The sequence below is a fragment of the Gadus chalcogrammus genome, chromosome 7, assembly GCF_026213295.1.
Source record: "Gadus chalcogrammus isolate NIFS_2021 chromosome 7, NIFS_Gcha_1.0, whole genome shotgun sequence".
NCBI classification, from domain to species: domain Eukaryota; kingdom Metazoa; phylum Chordata; class Actinopteri; order Gadiformes; family Gadidae; genus Gadus; species Gadus chalcogrammus.
In genome coordinates, this window is record NC_079418.1 from 15560235 (window position 1) to 15575428 (window position 15194).

Consider the following 15194-nt stretch of genomic DNA (forward strand, 5'->3'; position numbering starts at 1 on the left):
CCTTTGTGATTTTTTGGTTTCTTCTTGTGTATTTGGTTGTGTGTTCAATGTATTTGTCTATTCAATTTGTCTCTACATTTTTGGTTTTGGTGAGTGGGCTGTGTCTGTTGTCGTCTGTTTTAGTCTGAGTGTGTGTGTGTGGTTGTGTATGTGTGAGTGCGTGTGTGTTCATGGATGTGTGGATGTTGACGTCGATTAATTTGTGAGTCCATGCAATGTGACTGTGTGTGTGTGTGTGTGTGTGTGTGTGTGTGTGTGTGTGTGTGTGTGTGTGTGTGTGTGTGTGTGTGTGTGTGTGTGTGTGTGCGTGTGTGTGTGTGTGTGTGTGTGTGTATCTATGGATGTGCGCTACTCTGTGAGAGTGAGGGATTTTGTGTCTGGATCTGTGTCTGTGAGTGTGCCTGTGATGTAAATGGTCACAGACACACACGTAAACACACACCAATACACACACCATAAAGAAACCCATGTTTTTTTCCAGGCTAACCCTAAACAGACTCCTGCTGCTTCATGTTTTAACAGTTGAATTAAAAATGGCATACAGTATCTGTCAGAGCTCACGAGCGCCGATTCAATTAAAGTCTAGCACAGAACTGCCATCAATGACCGTTCATGTCATTATCATGAGACCCAAAGAAAAAGAACAGTGCTATCTTCAAATCTTTGGTGGTCAATAAAAAAGGTTCACCATAACTTGGAACTATCCCTCCATTTCTAAATATAGTCCCAATATATTTCCCATTAGATTCATAAATACCATCTTATCTTATCATATAGCTGGCCCATATAGTTGGCCATTAAAATGTGCAAGATATAAACAGCCTGGCGTAACACTGTTTGGGGGTTACTGATGACTCATGATCAGTTCTGAACAGGAATGGTATTTTATGGAAACGGTTAGGCCTAGTATTGAGAAAACGACTCCTTTATTCCTTCCTCACCTTAAATAATTTTCTTCTAGCCTTTGGGGTGTTTTTTAATACATTGTCAAGCTTTTAATCCATGTTCAAAATATGTGGAAAATTAGAGAATGTCCAGGCTATGCTGAAACGTGGAAAAAATAACCTACTAATCAGCAATTTAGTGGGTGACAAAAATAACCAATTCAATATTATTATTTATTTCTATATTTTCAGCAGATAATCACCACATTAACCAGGGTATGTATTATGAAAGATGAAACATGTTGGTCTACATCCAATAATCTGTTCTACTGAAGAATATTACGAAACGTTACAGTCAAAAGACAATACCTATACCGGCCTATCGTTCTATGGTGCGCTCTCCTTACATCGTATATGTTGATGAAGCACACCCAAAAGAGCTGATCGAAAAACAATGTGGTTAATAAACATTGTCTGTTCTGATTAAAAAAAAACACACAGGGGTGTATTACTGGAGGTCTGTTTGGCTGTCTGCATGAGTCACACCAATTTTAGCACCAGGGACAGCACCAGCGGTAGGGAACAGGCCAGGGCATTCTCTCCTCATATGAGCATGTGTCTACGGGGTGCTCGTCCACCACCACTCTCCTACACGTATGATGCAGTCTCCTCGACATATTCAACGTGATCGACTCGACGTATGACCAGCAGTCAGCCACCTCCTATCCCACATCATAACTACACTCATTCTTTCTCCTCCCACTTGAACGGGAGAGTAAAGGTACGGCCGTCGGATGCTCGGGGGGCACAGGGAAGCATCGGATATCCCGTGTGATCATTCATTTTGATGGGTTTTCATGATTCGCTAGTACGGCTACCGTTCCCGAGCACCACCACGTCTAGTGTGGGCATCCCTGAAAAAAACACTCGTTTTGTAACATGCGGTGCTGCACTGCCAGCAGCAGTTCCTCATGTTTTCAAGGATACGGATTTAACAGAAATATACTACTATTAGTCTCACCTGGGATTTCTGTTTACCCGTCAAAAGCACAAGTAGCGTAGCTGAGTCCCGCTGTGCATCAGTTGTAAAGAAAACATTTTTTTTTTCACTGTATCGTTATTTTAAACAGACGCGACGCTGATTTTTTTCTCCCTCGACCGCTTCGTAGCCACAAGTGAAGAAATAACGGGTAAGAGTGATTTATGTTTATTTTATTCCACCAGCAGTTATCCACCACACCGCTAACCACAAGCTAATGACCAACCTCTCCTCTCCCACGTCCAGGTGACTGGTGCTGTTAGCCCGCTAATGCTAGCCTTTTTACATTTATTTATTTCATTTAGCATCCAAGCTAGATAACGCCTCTTCAGGTCTTGCGTTTGGGAAACGGTTGAAAGAGATAGTGAGGTTAAATATGTCATTTATTTAACCACTGAACGAAAGAACCGGTTCATGTTGTGTGTATGTGGCTGCAATGGGATGGAGACCTGGGGTTGCATTGGCTGTCTGCTGCCTTTTGTCTGAGTCGGGAGTCACACCGCAGCCACATTTACATCTGCGTGTCTTTGTCCCCTCCGGTAATCCGGCTCTTTAGTTGCTCTTTTAAATCACTTTATAATAAATGCACAACGATGCACTGTGCTTCAGACGAGTCGTGATTGGGTTTCGTGTTAAGATGAATCCTTTCCTTCTGCCTCGCATCTCTAGCGATGCAACATCAGTAGGATGTCTTGAACACTGGTCACTCTGTGTAGTAATGTTGTGATGTATAACTGCGATTAACTGCGTGACGTGACTCATACTCCCTTGCATGTGCATCGACACATAGAAGTAGCCTACACAGTGGGAGAAGTAAAGAATAGTCGTGTATTGACAAAACTAAAACCCCGTTGGGATCCATCCGTATATTTGTTTGTTGACCAGTACAGTTCTGTCTGATATCTGATTATCCATGTTCCAGTTGTTATTCCTTCATTTTTTCACCCCCAAGCCTTTAGACATTGTATTAGAATGTAGTCTACATGCTGTGATGACATTATAAATAGATTAATCAAATCATATTTTCTTGGTCTGCTGTGAATACATTACGAAGACTGATGGAATGGAGTAATCGTCTATGACTAGGAGATGCTAAATATATGGTTCACAGATTCAACAAACGCCTACAGCACCTTGATGTAAATATTTGTTATGAATGAGGAGAAACCAATTCTGTAGGCTACACACTGTGGTGTTCTCCACTTTGAAAGACTATGATTTTGACATATTTTTCAGTTTCAATACTGTACCAATTGAGCACCTTTCCACATGAACAATCCTAACAATATGGTTTACCAGATGTACTTGTCCATCCGACTACTTTGACGAGGCCTAATACAAATAGGAGATGTTTCCTGCGGTGTCTGTGCCCTCGCTCGACTTAAATTCCCCACATTCGTTGTCTTTCTAAAGATATTTTTCAGTCAACATTGGGAAATCAGGGAACAGAATGAATTTGAAATATTCATTGTAAACAAGTGGTTCTGGTGATGGGATAAGGCTTTTGAAACTAATCATACTTGAGATAAGAACAGTATTCAACATAGGTAAGACCAGCAATTCAAAGAATGTTCTGGTTTCCGCAAGGTAAAAACATCGACATTCAGAGGAAAGAAAACCAGGTCTGCTAAATTACAAAATGGTGAATGTTTTTTTGTTTTGAACTGGTATTCAAACTCAGATGAGTTTAATCATACGTGTTGCACAATCCTCCAATGACAAATTATTTCAATACCCCCATGCATAATATTTTTTATACATTATATATATATGTAAATACACTATCAAAGTTAGAAAATGGAGGGGATCTAAAACATCAACAACAGCAACATACCTATTGTGTTAATTTTGCCCTTGTTTCACAGGGGTTTAAAATTGAACGACGTAGGGATAAAACGTGACTATCAACAAAGCGGACGAGGGCCTTGTGTCAATGCAGGCCCCCATAACATACTGCTGATGCCCGAAATCTCCCCACCGAAACAGCTTGTTGCAATTCCTCCCATTCACCAGTCATTGAGCTGCACTCAACCATAGCATGATTCTAAAGCCCTGTTCAGCCACTGATGCTATCACATGCCCAGATCCTCCACATTCCTCCCTCAGGTCAACAACTACAAGGTACAGTGCTTTATTCCCTGAGCTTTTTAGTTCACTTTCCACCCCCCCACGCTTTCAAACTAACTTTGTTACAAATGGTTGTGCACCTTTTACAAACCCACTCTAATTTCAAACCAACTAAACTAGGGACCAAATTGATCACCTGCCAGGAGCCAATCTTTGGATAGTTGTCTATCTGGCAGGAAAAAAAATTCTGGATTTCATAATAGCTTGGCAAGTAGATTATAACAATCCAGAAGGCAAAAAGTCAGAATTCACAAAGCACCCGACCTAAGAATAACCAAGCTTTCTTAGAGCTGAAAGCTTTCAGATCAATTCACTACCAAAGAACGGTCGTGTATTTACTCTAAACAAACATCTCTAATATCTATAACAGAGTGTGTCATTTCCCAGGGGCCATTGCTTTTATGATGCGGGACACATGTCCCCGCCTTCTTAGGCCAATCGGAGGGTAGGCACGGGATCAAAGTAATTTCGTATCAGTGTAACAGCCATTTTACAGCCCCAACGAGTTCACATAATTACTTAGTTCAGCCATGTCTATTTAAGTTCAAACCGCATCTATATAATCAACACATGCTTATTAGTCCATCTGCATGAAGATTGGCAATTTCTACATAATGATCCCAGTTGTTATGACGATAACCCTATGCTATAAATAAAGGCAGCGAAATTTACTGCACAGAGTTGCGAAGAAAAATGCTAATATTGCCAACCACACTGATGTGTTCAAGTAATTCTATGTACGTCCTAACACGCCTCTTCTCTTTTTTTTGACACATCCTCCTCTTTTCCATAAAGAAAAACCTGTGGCTATATTTGGGAGTACTTGGAGTACTGTCCCTTTTCTGAAAGTGCTTTTCGGAGCACTGATTGACCATGAATGATCTTTCTCCCAGGTGAAGTGTCTCATGCTCTGCTATTTTGTAATATAAGAGAGTGGTACTTCATATCGCGATCTGCAGCATCTTTTCCAATTCTGCTGCAAATGTTTGAAAAAGTGGGACCATTGACGTGCGCTCCACTACAATAGACAAGCATGATTTGCATATGTTTGTTATCGGTTCAGGGCTATATTTAGTTTGGTTGGCCATTCAAAGTGGCCTAAAATGAGCCAATCTGGTATCTACAGGAACCACAATGACACAATGGCGCAATGATCATTCGTTTCTCAGTCTAATCTAATCACCTTGTAATCAAATTTGACCAATTAATACAAAACATATTGCCTGCAGGCAGGGAAGAGGGTGTTTTGAAAGGCTAATAATATCTGTTGCAAATTAGGATTACTCCGTCATTTACCATATTGTACAATAATTACCGTACTCCCTTACCATACCAGCAGAACAACTTCAGGATGATTTGGATATTGGTCCAACAATGAAATAAATAAATGGACCATTGCATCTGTTGGGAGACAGGCCTTGTTGACAGCGCTTCCGGAAGAATTGACTCGAATGATTTCAAAGATTACTTGAGGCCAGCAGACAATAGATTAGCGAGATTTGAATGAAAACCCCCATTTGTTCTTTTTTTTTATAAATCGTCTCAAATTGGATTCCTTGGGTCCCCAGGGGAGGAAAGCTCCAGCTGGTCTTGAGCCTGGCTGCCGTCCCAGAGGGGCCGGTCCTGAATATTCCTGGTTTAAAACACAGACCTTAAGATCCGGACTCACTTAGCAACAGCAGCAAGCAGCAACCAGCCGGGTGTCTATTCTACTGCTGTCTTCTCCTACCATAGACAAGCGTTGCCAATGGGAATCTATAAATGGCTCATCTGAGCAGGCTAATGCTACATGGGTCCAACGTTTGCTACAGCATTGGGAGGGATTCGGTATATTATGCAGATATTTTTTTCTTTAGCATCCGATAGTTAAAAAAATGATAGACCTATATACAGTGAGCTGTATTTCGAGGTCCCTATATCCAGTAGTTTGGCGTGTGTGTCTAGGTGCTGCATTTGGTTGGAAAATAAAAGTATTTTCTGAATCAAATGGGATTTACGTTTCAGATAAAGATTTTGAAGCAAAAGGTGACCATCATTCATGATATCCAAACTGAATGCTTTAGATGTTATGAACAATGTAAATATCATACCATAGCATGTTCTCAATGTTGGATCAGTTATTGCTGAGTGACATCAACAGGCTGCTTAGTGTGGATTCTATATAATGTGGACAGTTAAGTATAGTATACTTAACAATTATTTGCCGAAGGTAAATAACATTAGCGGTTTATTTGTTTTTATTAGTGTGACGAGAAGACCGTCACGTGCGAAAACAGTATCCAGAGTTTGAGATCTCAATCATGGGATATTACCCAATATTGGGTAATATCCCATGATTGAGATCTCAAACTATCTAACTCGGGATATTTATCCCGAGATAGCGAACCAATCAAATTGCGCCATCTTAGGAGTTTCAAGTGTAGCATATTGATACTGGGGACATTAGCATGGAAGTTAAGTTCTCTGTAGTCTTTATCTTGGAAGTGTTATGTGTGTAATTAGAGTGTGCTGCCCGGCTTTCCTTCAGATCCTGCTGCGATGAGAGAGATATGGACTGATCCATAATTAATGTTCTATATGGTGGACCTTAGGATTTGCCTTGTGGGAAACTGTGCCTGCCTGCTAGCTTATTTCACACACACACACACACACACACACACACACACACACACACACACACACACACACACACACACACACACACCCAAACACAGACACACACACACACACACACGTGTGTGGGTGTGTCAGCGCATGCGGAGCATGCTTGCGGTATAAGCGCTTGACGAATGTGAGGCTACAGGTCCACAATGGCGTGCCACTGGTCTATTGAGCCAGGGATCAGAGGGCCCGGGTGGAGGCCCCCCGGTTCCATGTCCCCACCACCGCTCGTTTTCAGAGACAGGAAGGGCCGGAGCTGCCGGTCACCCCCACTCTCTGCTGACTCCTCTATTGTGCAGGGGTCCGCATCGCCGGGGAGGGCTTTGTGAACCGCGGCTGGGGGGTCTGAGCTGTCACTGTCACATGCTCCCACCCCCAGCAACACCACTACTGCCACCCCCAGCACCACCACTACCGGCTGCCTGCCAAAGAACTTCTACCCAACCGCATAAAACCCACCCTCAGGCAGCACAACCATTAAAACCACCAACACTGGCACCCACCTCTACTACCACAGACCCAATGCCACCCCAACCCCCACCACCCACGCTCTCTTAGTCCTCCTCGTTTCCCTGGCTCATCGAAGTAGCTGGCAGGCTGAAGCAGAGCTGGAGGGAGGGAGGGAGGGCTCACCCCCATGCTGAGAGGGCAGTGGTTTAGCTGGCAGTGTACTTTACAGGAAGGCTCTTAAACCAAAGCACTGTGAAATGGAACCACTGTCTAACATTAGGAGCCAATGTCCTCGGGCAGATTGTTCTTTACTATAGGTTAAGGCATCATTTTAGATTTAATCCATTCTATAAATGATATGCCAACTGCTCGTTGTTAACAGAGCCCAAGCTCTTGGAACGCATTTGGTTTGTCTTGACAAACAGCAAACATTAAACAGAGATCAGTCGATATTTCGATAGCTGGAATTCACGTGTTTGGTTTTTTTCTATGTATGAATGAGTATAATGATGCAATTAATTGTTAACAATTCGTATCCGTACAAATCATCGGTATGGTAACACAACGGTGGATGTTGGTTTAACAATGCAACCACAACAGATGGTTTGAGGCATACGAGTTGTGTACCAAATCAATCACTGGACAAAACCATCGATCAATAACACAGCCGTCATGTTAGGACGTCAATGTCTCTTCCCTTTCCTAACGCATGAATGAACTGAAAATTTGTTCCTGTGTATAAGCCCTTCATATATTTAAAAATGCTTACATGATTACTGCTGCTGCCAAACTACTGGCACGAGCTACACTACCTCACAGCCAGCACAGGCTGTATGTGAACGTGCTAAGAACCACATATCTTGTAGGAACCAAGAATAGAAACATAGTGTTTGATGATTTTCAGCAGAATTGCCCGTGTCGTAGGTTGTTTGGTGTATTTGCAAGGAAGTATTTAACGCCACAACTCAGACTCCTCTATTATCTGGCAATGCACAAACACAGGGAACATTTATCTCGGCGAAAGATGTAGTCATACGTCACTTGATCAAATGAAGGGGGAAGAAGGCGTGAGGGGGAGGGGGGAGGAGTCAAACATTGGCTAGCCAGCTGGTGTATGTATAGCTCCAGTCATGGGCACATGTGCCGCTTTGTTTTGGTGCCAATTATGCATTTCTCTTTTACATCACCACCCTGCAACATGTATGAATGGCCACCCCTGAACATGTATTTTTGAGACTTGAATATGAAGCGACACTCTCGAGTGTGTGTTGATGAATATGTATTCCTAGATGACGATGCTGGATACCTAAGACATATCCAAGCATCTCCAAATTGAGACTTTGTTCTCTCTCCTGAACAAATATAATCAGGCATTCACCACACCACACAAGATCTGTTGTGTGTTTGCCTTTCCACACTTTATTATAGACATAGTATTTCAGGTAGAAAAATGTAAACATTTGTAGTGGATTTGTAATGGCTTTTTATTAATTTAAGTAGATGTTCTCTTGTAAACCCCATATCAAATCATATTTGAATCAATACAGCTATGTAAATAAATATGTGGGTAATGTACATGAAAATCTATTTCTATGGATTTTGAGTGGGTAGGACTTGTGTCTCTGGGATTACATCCCCTTCTGTCGATAGGTGGTCATATGTGTGGATTGTGTGTGTGTCCGTGTGTATGTATGTTTCCACGTATTTGTGTTTGGTTGTGTGTCTACGTGCACTGTGGGGCACATGTCGTGTGTGTGTGTGTGTGTGTGTGTGTGTGTGTGTGTGTGTGTGTGTGTGTGTGTGTGTGTGTGTGTGTGTGTGTGTGTGTGTGTGTGTGTGTGTGTGTGTGTGTGTGTGTGTGTGTGTGTGTGTGTGTGTGTGTGTGTTCCCTGCAGGCAAATGGGTGTGCACGGCTCAATTTCTCTTTTCCTCTCCCTCTCTGATTTAACTAGTGCGGTATAAAAAAAAACACACCAGATGGGCAGTACGGGTGGGGGCGTGTGTCTCTGAAGGGCTGGTAGAGGTGTGTGTGTGTGTGTGTGTGTGCATAGGGTCTGAAGGGGGTTGGTAGAGCGGCGGTACTTCCTGGGGTGCAGTTGTGTCTGGCCTGCTTTCTGAGCTGCAGTCCCATGTGAGTGATGGCCTAATGTCTGTCTGGAATGGGATTTGGCTTCCAGGCATCCAGTCACCCCCCGTCACCACCCCCTCACCCCCTCAGCCCCAGTGGCCCACTTTCTCCTCCGTGGGCCTTCTCTTCCCCTTTTCTATGACCCCACGTTCATTCCTTGCCTTCTCCTCTCGCTCTAATTGAAGGCAGCACCTGGGGCCGTGTAGCGCGGCCGTGAGGTGAGCGCTCTCTTCCGCCAGGCCTTTTGTCATCTGCCCCAGAGACGGGGACTGAGATCATCCAACCCCGGTCGTACAGGTCCATGGCTGTACGACTGCTTCTGGGGGTGCAGTCCGTATCCCCTAATGCTCCACTTTGGGGGCTGGGGTTGTTGCTGCAAGGGCTTCTGGGTATATTTCATAGTGGGGAGAAGACCGTCACGAAGAAACAGAAACAGAATTTGGATAGTATAACGTTAATGTTATTCGCTGTCACAATTGGGGAGCTCAATATGACCCCAGAATGGAGTAAAGCCCTTATTCCCCTCGTCTGATGAGTACTTTACAATCCCCTTTTAGAGTGCTTATCAGATATACATTAAGGCCCAATCTCTATTTTCATTTTTATCCCCTTTCGTTTTTGAGTGGCCCCCACTTGTGCGTGGCTTCGACTCGCCCCTCGAAATAGAGGGCCAAAGGGAATTCTTCCCCTAGGAAATGGAAATACCCTTCAAGACCCAGTTAAGTAGTAGTAGTCGACAACGTTTACGTAAATAGAGGTGACAAGTTTGTTGCTGCTTGTTTTGAGTTTCTCAATACCATCTTCAACTGTGGTGATTTTTCTTGCTTGGGTTTCAAACACATTTTTGTGGTCAGTGAATCTGTGAAATGTTAAAGAAAATAATGAGAAATCTCCCACAATGCCTTGGGTGGATATAGAAAATCGAGAAAGATCCTAGGCATGTTGAAGGCGAAAGATGCGACAGGACCGGAAACCACAAATGTAAGTATTTTCTTTGTTAATAAACACCAAACAATTATGATAACCATTGCATTATCCTAATGTCATAACAAGCCTAATAACACAATCGCTAGTATGCATGGCATGGTTTTTCCATTTGATGGCATTTTGATTGATGCCTTGAAACTTGTAAGTTGTTGTCTTTGTAATCTGAACAATGTTACAAGGATATCCATATGTTCCATCATTCCAGGGACTCCAAATTTGTTCTTGTTTTAAAAATGCTACGTAGCCTGAAATTTGACGACAATGGTGGATCAATGTGATGCTTTTTGACAAAGCAGTGTCTTATTTCGTTAATTTTGGTAGAAAGTTATAGCAGTTATTATGTATTGTAGATACATACTATGTGGCCAGATCACCCAGTACTGCCATATAATTCCTTCTCATTTGTTATGTTTTCCTTCAGGAGATCGTTAAGGCCGCTGCCAACACAGAGCCCGTCCCTCTATCTCATGCACCATCGCCTACACCTCAGACACCTCTTCTGCATTGGTAGCACTAAGCCCCCCAACCCCTAGGAAGAAAGAAAGATGAACTGTCCGCTGATGGTTCAAAACAGATTGATGTGATTGCCAGTTTATAATGTGCCATGATATCTCTGGTTCTTGTTTGTATGATATAATTGTTTTAGTTTGATTGCACACTACCTCAAGTTCAATGTTTATTCTGGTTTTATACATTATCTTTTGGTACAATGTTCGATGCAAAATAAAGTGCAATATTTCAGTTTCCAACTGATTGTGTGTGCATGAATAACAGATTCTTATCTAATCATCCCACGTTTTCAAGTCGGTAATAGTTACATTCCTGAGACATTCAAACTAAATGGTAAAATTCCAGGGACAGATATTGCAGTAGCAAAGATTTTACTTAAAGTGAAATAAAAAAACAACTTGTACACATCCCAGAGACAAGCAACAATCAGCCTCTGCAGACCCTGCGTGGATCTTCTGCTGAGGTGGACGTCCTGATCCAGCTCCAGCTCTACGTTAAACCAAACACGCGGGATCGGCCCCTTTACATTTAGCTTGCAGTAAGACGGACCACTGGTCAGGAAAAGGAAATACGTTTAAAGATGTATGACAATGTATGTGTGTAGTATTCTATCCTATCAGACCTGCACACTGATCAAAACACAAATCAAAATAAACAGTTGTTTATTTGACATTACGTGTATCACAAAGGGGTTGATCCAAAAACATTAACCGTAGTTATACTAGCTAGCATGTTGTGTAACAGGCTAACATTTTTGCTGTATATTCTACATACCTCAAACTGATCCACCAGCAATCCCATTCGTTGAATACAGCCTTGATTACATCTTATTTTTTATCAACATTTCTCAGATTCGCTGACAACCGCAAAATGTTGTTTGAACCCACGCAAGGAAAATCACCACAGCTGACGCCGGTATTGTGAAACTCAAAACAACCGGCAAAACCTTGTTGCGTCTATTTATGTAGACGCTGTCGACGACTACTAATTACGTAAGGGGTAGGGGAGGAATAACCCCTTTGCCCTCTATTTTCGAGGGGCAAGTCGAAGCCACTCAAAAGCGAGGGCCACTCAAAAACGAGGGCTAGGGGTAAAAGAGAGAATTGAGACTGGGCCAAAGCCTCGGATCAGACGGTACACAGGGACAGGGTTTATTCATCCTCTCGTCTATACAGTACCGTAGCATGATAGCTGTTAGGGCAAGCAGCTGGGGACAGCGTTTGTGTCTATATCTGTACAGGAGTGTTCACTGTGTATGTTTTCCAGGGGAACCACACTGATTGTCTGGGGAAAGGGTATGACGCAAGGCACCTGTGTTGAGGACGGTGTGCACAGTTCACTATTCATATGAATGTGTCAACACTTTTCTTTTTTATTAAGCCGTCGTTTTCAACCTCTGAAAACTGAGCTTCTGGAAAAGGATAGATGATTGCAGGACACATGATACCCCTAGTGATTATACCCCCATATTGCTGAAAATCATAAATATCATTCACAATCCATTCTCTGCATCCTTGGAGTTTAAGGACAGCACCGTCATCCTTCTTCCTAGTAAATTGCAGTTGCATTGATCCAGTAACTAATAGCCCAGTGTGGTCGCCAGAGCAATGGCGTCAATGATGGTGATATCGAGGAATGGTGAGAAGAAGCTCCATCTCTCTCCACGCGATGTGGGCACAAGATGCAGTGTGAGAAATAAGTGTGTGTGGGTGTGGCTGGTTACCCTCCTGTTGTGTACGTGATTGTACGTATGTGTCTGTTGGAACTAACCGGTACACAAACCATGATGGATGTGTAGGCGGACATGGCTGGTGTTACGCAGTGCACGCGTGTGTTTCAGTGAGTTGTGTGTAGGAGGCTCATGAATGTGGTTTATGGCAAGTCTCCCGCTTTGTTGAGAACAATCAACCAAATGGCGGTGCTGAAGCATTTAAGATATCATTTTCTCTGAATTGTTTTTGAGCATGAGGCCTGTATCCGATTCCGTAGAGAAAGGGTCATTAAGGAGACGGTATGGGTGTTATTATACCTTGCCTACGGTTAGGCTGCACATGTTGAGGATAGAACTTGGCACCTTTCGGCTGGGAATCGAACACCCACTACACTCTTTACACTTTAGCAGCATAGAAGTGTTGGTGGGATGGATGGGGATGGCTGTTTGGGTGGGTGTGGTGTGTAGGTGGGGGTGAGGGATGGGGGGGGGGGGGGGGGGGTCTGTTGGTAGGGGTGATAGTTGGGGGGATGCCTTCTGGCTCCCTGCCCTAATCCGAGGATAATGTCTTTGTATTTAGTCGCTATTCCCAGCCAAGTCTTAATCTGCTCTTAATTGGATTTCCTTAGCCTTTGTTTCCTTTTTGTTATCAGACTGGTCAATAATTCAGTATATTGCCACTTGTGTGTTTTGTATTGCTATTTAATTGTCATGAAATCAAAGGTATTGATTCTTGAGATTTTTTGGAATGTCAACAAATGATGGTGAGAAGATATATGATCGATAATCAAAATGAGCTTTTAACATCATCAGAGAACAGCAGAAACCTCGAATCCATGTAACCATATAAGGCTGATTTAAAGGCCTAATTCAAAGGCTCTACAATGTAAACTGTGCTCGTGTTTATTGCCCATATCGGCGTTTACTCTTATTAGCCTAATGAAGGTGCCTCGTGGACAGGCTGTTGGTCTAAAGCCCAGCCCTTGGACCGAAGGCTGGGTCAGTCACCAGTAGATGTGGATGTAGCTGTATTCAAGCCAGAGGAAGAGGTTTGCTGATTGTATGAGGATGATTGTCGTCGGTCTTACATTTTACAGCAGCTCAGAAGCCAATTCACCCACAACCCTGCTGGTATGGAAGGGTTTTTCGATTGCATTTACATTTTGATTCATGATTGTTACACACCACATTCCTGTCCATCAGATCAGATGTAGAACTTTATTCACAAAAGCACAAATGTACAAGGAAACGGCCCAGGTGTCCGCATACGTTCAGCGACACCATTATTATATAAATATTCTTATAATTCATGTTATTTGTACTCATATTAGTATTCATACTCTATTTATTTCCATTCATGTAGTAAAATGTAAGTGAATAATTTGAATAAAAGCGTCCAAATGAATGCCGAGTCATTCAGACAAGGTCATTAAGACAAGTCTAAATGAGTAGAGTGCATCTTTATCTCATCTGCATACCGCTCAAGAGTTTCGTAGTGGAGTCTTATTGTGTGTATAATCATATTATGTAGGTGATGATGATCTCATCTGACTCTGACTGTCATTTATTCTAGTTACATATTATTAAATTGAGCTCCCTTGGCTGACGCATTAGAACAAACAATGATAATGTCCCCTCCTTCCCTACCAGACCTGAACTACCAGTTCAGGTCCTGTCATTATCTAGGCTATCTATTTCCGTAGCAGCTCTCCCTGACTCTCTGTATGTGGGCCACAGTTTCTGAGCTGTATCACAAGAAAACCCTGAATTCGGCCACGTTATATAAAAGTGATTGGTGCAAGTCCAAGCTGTAACATAAATCAAATACATTAATCAAAACAAATGGGCCATCTCCTTTTGGGACGATGAGAAACCAAGTGAGTGAAACCACAACTGGTGAAATATAGGCCTCAACCATTTACCATTTACGTGTTAATTTTAGATATGGAGTATTACCCACACTGCAGTACCAGAAGTCCTGGGGCCACAGCTGCACTGAGAGTGCCTGGTGGTGGGCGTTTGTGTGTGGAGGTGCTGCTGGATCTCTGCAGTCTCCTGCAGAGATCCAGGATCATTCAGCACCACGCTGTAGACGCACTGCAAGCCCCTCTCCCAAGCCACCTCCTCCATATGCCTGGGCCTTACCTTAATCACTAACCACACCCCAATCGACCATTCCTCTCTCTCTGTCTCTCTCTGTCTCTGTCTCTGTGTCTATCCTTCCCCTCTGTCTATACTGCACATGGCCCTGTCCCTGTGGTCCCCTGCTCTAGCTCTGTCTCTCATTCCCATCGCCCCCCCCACCCCCCCTCGTCTCGCTCTTTCCTCATGGCCCCCACCCACTGAGTCAGACTACCACAGTGATGTATCCCCAAACAGACAAGCAGACCCCCTGCTACTAAACCCACTGTCCCATTAATCTGCCCAATGCTCTTAAAGTAAACATAACCACTTCATTAATGCCCCAGTCCCTCTTGATGTGTCTGTGTGCGCGTGTGTCTGTGTGCGTGTGTTTGTGTGTGTTTGCGGCCATGTGTGTTTGATTAATCCATGTTCCTCCTGTGGATGGACTCCCAGTGGAGCTCTGTTGTCAACCCAGAGACCAGGATCTCCTGAGGTCGCTCTGTGTTCATAGTATGAGTGATGGTCTGTTATTTTCAACCCCCCAGGCCTTCATAGAGAACATTGGAGGAAGTG

At 43.2% G+C, this 15194-nt stretch overlaps 1 protein-coding gene across 3 annotated transcripts in view; it reads left to right on the forward strand.

The window, feature by feature from the left end:
- The first annotated feature begins 1512 nt into the window (after positions 1-1512).
- Positions 1513-15194, forward strand: part of LOC130386322 (spectrin beta chain, non-erythrocytic 1) — a 70584-nt gene continuing 56902 nt past the window's right edge. The window contains exon 1 of one of the 3 annotated variants that reach the window (XM_056595161.1): positions 1513-2074. The gene's annotated coding sequence lies outside the window, so the exon portion shown is untranslated. The remainder of the gene's footprint in view (positions 2075-15194) is intronic. The other 2 variants (XM_056595162.1, XM_056595164.1) reach the window with 2 other exon arrangements.